Source organism: Thalia democratica, chromosome 5, assembly GCF_965202585.1.
Source record: "Thalia democratica chromosome 5, ktThaDemo2.hap1.1, whole genome shotgun sequence".
Taxonomy (NCBI): domain Eukaryota; kingdom Metazoa; phylum Chordata; class Thaliacea; order Salpida; family Salpidae; genus Thalia; species Thalia democratica.
This window is the reverse complement of record NC_139169.1, coordinates 6,091,185-6,100,867: the sequence shown is the minus strand read 5'-3', so window position 1 is coordinate 6,100,867 and position 9,683 is coordinate 6,091,185. Positions and strand designations below refer to the sequence as shown.

General features: G+C 24.1%; 1 long non-coding RNA gene across 1 annotated transcript; it reads right to left on the bottom strand.

Moving 5' to 3' along the window:
* Positions 1-7,524: 7,524 nt before the first annotated feature.
* On the bottom strand, positions 7,525-8,406 carry LOC145837094 (uncharacterized). The gene is made up of 2 exons (XR_014369908.1): positions 8,306-8,406; positions 7,525-7,926 (listed from the first exon to the last, which is right to left on the bottom strand). It is a non-coding gene; the product is annotated as an uncharacterized LOC145837094 (long non-coding RNA).
* Between the last annotated feature and the right edge of the window lie 1,277 nt (positions 8,407-9,683).

The window sequence follows — 9,683 nt, the reverse complement described above, 5'->3', positions numbered from 1 at the left end:
CTCATTGTTGTTTTTTGTTTGTAGAATATTATTAGTTAAAATAATTGAGATTTTACAAAGATAGTTTTCTTCTTTTTAAATAAAAAAAGTTGTTTTATGAGGGTCCTACTAATTTTAAATATTTTCATAACTTTTTCAAATTACTTACCATAATCTGCTAAGTTCATACAGTTTTTTAACACCATAATTTGATAAAAAAAAGTTATTCAGATAAATGTTTACACAAGTGATGATTTTAGAAATATGTATTGTTTGAAACTAATTAGTATTAAAAATTTAATAACGACCAATTCTGCAACTGAGATTTATATTAACTAAATATTATGTGTCTGTCTACAACATGCATTTGTAAACTGTATTTATATCAAAGAATTAAATCAATAACATATGAAAGCATAATAAAAATAATAAGGTTACTTTAATGTTTTATTTATAATAATAAGTTTAACAGCGTTAGAAAAATAAGTTTTCTACATTTGAAAACAATATATGTGAAATACGAAATTTATTTAACTGTTTTATTTTTAGATACATACTTATTCAAATAAAACTTGCATACAGATATAATAAAAAATATTCAACAACGACATATAGCTGATTTTAACATACATAAATGACATGTTATACTGAATTTTAAGTGCTTATGTTATAAGAGCACTTGTTGTTTAGTACTCTTATACAAGTACCTCTTATATAATTGCAGTACAATTTAATAAAACACAACTATAATGATACATAAAAATTATTCTACAAAGAAAACTTAAAAAACCAATAATGTACAACTTTTTGTTCTTGATAAAAGTTTGGTTCAAAAACGATTGTTTTTTAAGTTCTTTAATATTCTTAAGCTGAAGAAGAAATATTTAAGTATAATAAAAACATAATTAGGTAAAAGTAGTTTGTTAGCAACTAGATAACGTTATAAAAGTTAAGAACCGGAACTCTTTATATATATATATATGAAAGACAGATTATCGATTTACGTTTTAATTCCTACAGCTAAACGACTCGATAACCGAAAAGCTCCTTTGTACACCATGTCTTTGGACAAATTTTTGAGCGCCTTTTTTTGTCGTTCAATGTACAATGTAATCAACACTTGAAGGAAGTAAAAATTTCATCAAACATGACTAGTAAATTTCTTTTTCTAAAATTACAAGCCTTGTATATGCTACAACTCTTTTACAGAAAAAAACTTTTGTTTAAGACTTAAATAACATTCTTTTTAGTGTTTAATTTTCTAGCGTCTCAAAATTTTGTTCTGATCTATAAAATCAAAGAAGTATAAAACTACAGACAAAACTTAAAAATACTTATTACAAAAACATTTGCTCAGTATTTTGTAATACTCTCTAAATCTAAATTGGTCTGAAACCACAGACAAAATAAAGTTGTCTTTTTGAGAGTGAATTGCTTTTAATCTATAAACGATTGCTGTCTATGAATAACCAGTATTTATTACAGCTATTATCAACAAAGTTTAGACGATTTGTTAACTTCAACACACGATCAACTACAACAGTATCTGAGACAACCTAAGACCGATTTCATCCTTATAAAAACTCTTCAGGCAGGCATAGCTGTGAGAAACCGCTGTTGAGTTAAAACTAAGAGGGCTTAAGTACAAAGTATTGTGAAAAGTAAATAACAAAAGAAAGTAATACTTCAGTACTGTGTACTTAAGCCCGCTTGGTAAGATCTCAACAGCGGTTTCTCGCGACTATGCCTGCCTGATGAGTCCTAATAAGGACGAAATCGGTCGTAGGTTGTCTCTGATACTGTTGTTGATAGTCGTGTAGTGAAATTGTTTTTTGTTGTCTGAAAATAAAAAGAATATTTATTTAAACTTATCATATTATAAAAAACATAATATTCTTATACTACATAATATATGTAGTTTCCAACAATACATACCCATATATCATAGATTAGTAAGCTTTTTAGACAATAAAGTTTGTAAAAAACTAAAGAAAGCTTCATCGTTCTAAATTATGTGTAACAATTATTATTTAACGAGACTACTTTAAAGTTGTATTTATCATTTCTAACTAAATATTCATGATCTATTCAAAAAATATTTTTTCATTGGAAACAAATCATTTGAACCATAAAGATTGTTTTAAGTTGGGTCTTGCACTAAATAAGTTTGCATTATTACTTTGAAAATATTTTCCTTTATATAAATACTAAACACTCAAATGAAAGCAAAGACTCTGATATTACTTTCTAATGTTATATTTATCATTTCAAGTTAAAAAAAGCTATTTATTAAAGACCGCATGTGATTTTTTTAGTCAAACCACTAAAAAAATAAATTGAATTAAGTAAAACTTTACTTTTGTATAAGAAGTTGACTGTACAACTGTTTTTATTTGTTTATCTGTTTTTTATTAATTTAAGATATGCAAAAGTAAATGAAGACAAATTTTTTGAACAATCAAGTATAAAGCTGGAACAGTTCAGTTCCAACTCGCCCACAATTTCCACCTTATCAAATCCGAGAACCGCTTACCGCTTACATAGAAAGTACACTTTTAATATTTTTAAAGTTAGTTGGAAAAGTAATCTCTGCTTGAAGAGCTTGACAGTATTTCTAATAAACTATTTTTTTTATTCTAGTAGTATATTTGTTCTCATTTTGAAAAAGAGACCTTTAACTGTTTCTTTAACAATCAAACCTGTAATAAGAAATAAGTGCAAAGTATAGTGAAAATAACATGCACAGAAAACTTTGCTAGCTGATAAAACAAAGCATACAACGTGTATATGTTGTTTCTGAACCTGCTTTCTACCTGTTTTGTTTTTGGTCCTATCAGTAGACCAGCTAGTTCATACTATTGCTACTTAAAGTTTTAAACACAAAACGCTTTGTAATTTAATTTGTTTAAATTAAAATCTTTACTATGCACAATTTTTCAAAGGTTATTAAATGCATTAGAGATGTGTTGTAAAACTTTTTGTGTCATATACAATACTAGGTCTATTGAATGGAATTCACAGCAGAGAATAAAGTATAATAAATGATGTTGTTAATTTAATAAATTTTACCATTTAAATAGAATTCAATCAAAATGTTGTTAAAATTGTTTCATTTCGGAAGAGGATATAATTTCTTGCTTGTATTGAAAGTTTGTAAAAAAAGAAACTTTAGCACCTTGTTTTTTCTTACTCTTTATTTTGAACATGGCTGTAATGTTCTTGCTAAAATTGTTAGTATTGTTTATTGTACGACAAAAAAGACACTCGAAAAAATTGGTCAAAGGACCTGGTGTACAAAAAACTTTTCGGTTATTGAGTCGTACACCACGGATACAGTTTAATGTTTTGTCGAGGACTGACACATATTTTATATTCAATCAGTGAAGTTAATTAAATGTATAAAGACTGATGATCTTTTACTGCATTCCAAACTTCAGCTCTCGTTTTATTTTTAACGTTCTGTAAAATTTACACATGTTCTTAACTGTAGTTTACAAATATTTATCATTTATGCCTTTTATTAACAAAAAAAATTACCTCTTACTTAGTGTCACATTTGTATTTGTGAAACACATCATACTAAGTTTGTATTTATAAAAAGTAAAACTTAAAAAAGGTAGACTTCTTGAAAGAGACGATTAAAAGCAAACTTGGACAGAAATAATGCGAAAAGCTATCTGGATTAAAAAGATGATAAAATTTATCAATGTAAAAGGGTAAAAATAGCAAGAACTATGAAAAAAAGTAAATGATATTATTTTGCGTCTGTAGTTCTTAAACAAAATGTTTATTTAAAATGTTTTTTTTTTGATTAATTGACAAAATTACTTGATAAATTTTAAAAACATGTTTGTTGCTAGTAAATAAAAAGATAAAAAATAAGGTTAGTTTCGTATATGTACTTACACTTACTTATTTTTAATATCACATAACTAGTCACTTTAAAAAACTAAGTATCACTTAATTTATAGCAAGCACTTCAGTAGTTTTAAGGAGTTTATGATTCAATCTTATAAAGCTAGCTTTGTTTATTGAAAAATATTTAGTTTAGTTTAAAATTTAAAAGTTTACTAGGATAAGGAAAATCTACCGAAATTAAGCGATTTGTACAATAATTAAAACGTTTTTACTACAAGTAAACTGTTTTTAAACTGTACAATAATATATTAAAAAATATAAAACAATCGATCACATTAGTTTTCTGCTTGAGAGCAACTTTTTCAGCGAGAAAAATTTGTGTCTAAAGCTAGATTATTTTTCACTAGTACAATTAAAAGAAACTATTTTATAAATTATACAAAAAAAAAAGCATTTTTGATTTTTTTTTAGTTTATAAAAAACAATAAACAATATAAAAAACAAATTTAGAAGTATTTGAATAAGAAATTCTCAGACATTTAGTAATGTAACATAAACCTTTCTGAATATCATTTTAGGTGTTAAAAAACAGCATATAAAAAAGTATTTAGACTAAAATGCTTACTTCTTAATGAAAACATTATAAAAACTTCGAGTGTAATAAAGTCTAAAAAAGTAATCACTAGTAATTATATAAAATCTTGCTTGTAATGCGTTTGCATTAATGTTAAAAATAACAGTTTTATTAAACGAGTAAGTAGATTTAGTGTATAAAGTATAAATAATCACCACTTAGAATATTGAAATAAGGTTTAAAATCTAACTGCATAACACTGAAACCAATCAATTATCAAACCGGACAATTTACAATGTAATACAATTAAAATACATATTAATATATAACTGTTAAATTTAGATTTAATCGCTCGCTAACAAAAGATCTTAGTGAAAAAAGTTCACTGGAATATAAATAAAAACAAATTATATAGTAATCTTCCTTTATTGTTCCAGCATATGTTTCTGTGTGTTAATGAATCAACACACTTCAACTGGGTTCTGTAAGAAAATAATTACTGTAATGTAAGAATAGAAGCATAGGATAAAGTAGGTGTATACATGTTTTCATTAAAATTAAAATAAGATAGTTTCTACAGATTTTTACAATTAATAGTTAATAATAGGTAAAACCACTTACTTCCCAAACATAAAGACTTATTTAACTAACTTTGCAATACAAATTAAATAGCTCTCTTAATATTTATATATTGTGACGTAATTATTGGATGTATTTTGTTTAATCATTGACAACAGTAAAATAAATGTGAATCAGTTATTCTTTCTAATAAAGTAAGTGGTTTGTTTATATTATGATTTGTTGTTTTGTTGTGTATTTTAGTTTACAGTAACCTCTCGCATCTTTACGCACTCTTGATGTTACACACTTTTGTTTAGCTACGCATTTTAGAGTTCTAAATATTTTTTTTTTAATATTGCACAAATTAGGTTTATTGTATATTTTTAACTTAAAATATGTTTTTAAATGCTATCTCACCTATCTATATCTTTAGACTTTGTAAACTTTTTTTTCCTTGACTAATTGATAAAAATTTAGTTATACTTCAGTATATCAAAATTATGTTAACAATAAGAGATTAAATTAAAATTCTGAAAAAATATGAATGTGTTAAATAATGAAAGTATAATAGAATTATTAGAGTTTAAAACACAAATAAATAATACAGCACTCTTGCCCTATATATGAACAAAGCAACACAAATTTTAATATAGACACCACATCATTTCTTAATTGTAAACAAATGCTTAATTATAAATTGAATTTGCTAAGTAGCAGAGTATACATATTAAGTATCAAATAAGTCACATTTGAATAAAGATAGAGATAAAATCTACATGTTATTAAAATTAGTAAAAATTTTCTACAAGTGTTATTATTTTAAATAAACTTAAATTCTTTTTTAATATATGTATAGTTTTATCTTTTGTTGTCATATCTATAAATAAAGTAAACAAATTGTTTAAAGTGGGAAAGTCCCCAGTCTGCTTTTAACTAAAACCAATATCAAAAAACAGCCATTGTAGTAAGTACAGTTGGTACCTCTCGTATCATTACGATCTCTCGTATCTTTACACATTTATTTTGTGGACACAATAATCGTAAATAAGCAAGAGGTTACTGTACTCTACTTAATTTAGACTTAATAACTACAAATATAATATAGTTTTTTAACTAGATTAATTTACCTATTTTACTTATTATAAACTATTAACCTGAAAAAATCTGTAGAATTTTATCTTATTTTAATTTTAATGAAAACATGTATACACCTACTTTATTCTATGCTTCTATTCTTTCATTACAGTAATTATTTTTTACAGAACCCAGTTGAAGTGTGTTGACTCGTTAACACACAGAAACATATGTTGGTACAATAAAGTATGATTACTGTATAAATTGTTTTTATTAATTATAACTATATTTTGTATAAAATATTGAGATTGAAAAAAAAAACATGTAAGTTTACAAATAAATAAACCTTGCGTTACCAATAGTTTGTGTAAATAAATAAAATACTTCAACTTGACTCACATTTATTGATTAAAAACTTTTAAAGGCGATTTTAAGCTAAACAGAAACTTACTGAAAAGCAAAATGTAAAATTTAGTTTTAACATATACAAGTTTTATCTGGATAAAGTCAAAAACACTAGATAAAATAATACAGTTGTGTTGTTAAAAAATATGTAAAAATTTTCTATTCAAGCTTTTGTGGGCTACGATGTGTTGTATTTTGATTAGTAGAATTTAATAGTGAAAAAAAATCCTTTAACTTTAAAATTTTTAGGATTATTTTTAGTTAGTTAGTAAATTTATTTGATTTTAAAAATGTGTGCATATTAAAAAAACAAAGAATTATAACTTAATCAAAAAATAATTCTAGGAACAAAAACAACATTGAGATACTATATAAAACTAATCTAATAAAAATATTAAAAATTACAATAAGTAAAGTACGAAAATGAATTTCAAAATTTGAAAACTTACTGGTTGCTAAAGGACTAATACTTTAAATAAGTTTCAACGACGTTTAAGAAAACACTGAGACCAAAATTTTTACTTTTATTTAGTTAGCCTGTTTAGCGTGGGACAGTTCTGTTTGAAATCCAGAACATTAATTTTCGGAAAAGTTTCTGCTCATTTTTTATACCTATTGGTAAGCATCTTTATAAACTTACTGTAAGTGTTAAATAATTTCATTGAGTAACTTTTTCTTAGGCTAACAGTTTTGTCTTATCTATGTGTTATATTATAAATAAAACTAAAAAGAATTATTTTCTTTGTACTTAGTTGTAATCCCCTTCAACAAAAATAAGTAGTGAAAACTGAAAACATTTTTCTTTTAACTTTTTAAGATTCTTTGTGGCGAAATAGATTTGTTTTTTAACTTGAATTATCGTATTCATTTACTTATAAGAATTGTATGATTCACCTAAAACTTTTATTTAAACTCATTTTAGATTATAATTTTTAGTCGTTTTATCAAAGATCATTACATATCTATATCTATATAGGTATAAATTTTTTTTCAAAATTTGTAATTAGCATGTAGATTGAAAGCTTTGAGAAAATTAAAATGTTAAAACCATATATAACTTCATGTAAAAACCATTTATAGTCAATTTTTTGTTTATTAACGCATGCAACTACGTAAATACAATTTTATTTGAAAAAAAATTATAAAGCTGAATTAATGCCACTCATAGCGTAAAAAAAATTATATAAAATTTATTTGTTCACAAAAAATGTATTGTAATAAATACAAAATACATCATAAGATGTAAAAAAAAAGTATAATAAGTAAAAAAAATTTAAAGTAGTAAACAACTTAGCTATTTAATAAAATTACATTGTAAGTGATGAAAAAAAAAAAAAAAACGGCTGATATTTTATTCGATTAAATGTTTTAGATTAATATATCAGATTAATATATACAAAATATCAATGAAAATATTTATTTTATTTTTTATACCAGCTTGGTACTTCACCTTCGATTCCGTCTGACGTCAGTGCCTGTAAAAAGAAAATTGTTTTTCAGCATTGTTAATAACTAAAAATAAAAGTTATTGATTTATAAATTATATTTGGAGTTACAGGTTATTTTATTATAAGCTTGATGTATCTAAATTTTAGACAAGCTTTCTTAAACTTTTTAATTATTTAAAATAAAAACTATTGTTTTATAGTTGAAACAATACTTTTAATGCTTCTACTTAACAATTCTATAACTTATTTCAATGTTAAAAATAAAACCTTAAACTATTAAAATGTAAACTAATAAGTTTAGAAAAACTATTTCAAAAAATTTCAAACACATATAAGAGTAAAGTTAAAATAAAAGTTTACCAGTGCTTGAAAAAAACTTTTACTCGCTTAAATATAAAAAACTTACAAATGGAAAGCTGTTTCCACTCTGAATAAAAATAGTCAGAATAACAAATAAGCAAAACAGTAGGTTCAAATACTCCATTCTTGGTTTTGATTGAGTTTATTCTGTGATTATTAATTTTGATGCTTTTATATAGAATATTTCAATAAAAAACTTTCTCTTGTTTTTTAAATGTAAAAATGAATCATGCTTTGGAAGCATGTCACAAGAAACTTTTACATAAATTCGTGCTAAAATAAAAAATAAAAAATTTATTTAAGAACTTTTTATGATTAATCTTTAAATTTCGGTAAACAACATCATAAGACCTGTCATTTGATTTATTTTTTTACTGTTTAAAAATGTTATGTAAACCTCAACTTTGGTTTTTTATACACGAAATTCGGGATAATCTTATTTAAATGCGCAGTTTTTGATTATAAATTATTTTAATAAAAAGAAGTTGATAGGATTTGTCATCTAAATGACTTAATTTTGATGTTTTTTAATTAAAAATACACTTTTATTTAAATTTATCTTATTTTTATTACTCTGAGGGTACATTTGTTTCATTTTGCTGGAGTTAATGTAATTATAACCGTATTAAAATTTATTTTTGTGAACTAAAAACACACTTAAGGTTTAAAAAACAGGTTTTCAAGCTTAACATATTTAAAAATAAAAAATATTTTAAAACTAATAGCTTTCAAAAGATTTAGTTGTAACAAATAAAAGGTTTGTCCCGGACATGAAGTTTGACTGTATACGTGGTTATTATCCGATAAATGAAATGTTTTTTCGTACTCCAGGTCCTTAGACCTAACTTTTCCTAGTTCATTAAGCAATAAAACAAAATAAACTATTAACAAAGATTTTATCTACGTAAAAAAAAAATTGAATGTTCTCAATTTATAAAAAATATTTGGTTTAAAATCCTTTAAAGTTAAATAGCATAAATTATACCTTACAAAACGTTTTAAAAAGTGTTAAGAAAATAAATTAAAACTCATGGTTTAAAACTTGAAAATAAAAACTTAGTTTATAAAGCAAAAAAAAGCTATATCAAACTAAAAACTCAAGCTACTAACCTATAAATATATGTGTTTTAAGCTTGATGTATTTAATACTTTGTAGAGTTTAAATATTCTTAAAAAAGTATCAAATCCAAGCACTATTTTTGCGTTTGCTTTACTTCGTTGAATAATTTTTAAATATAAAACATAGTTTTTAGACTGTTTAAAAAACAAAAGAAAATCTGACAGCTAAAGTTAAAAAAAAAAACTGACTACGTAAATATTGTCTCTTAGTACTATTTAAGCTACTTTCAAACTATTAAAACGTGTAATAAACTCGATCTTATAATTCCAAAGCAATGATTAATGAAAAGTTCTAACTAGGTAGC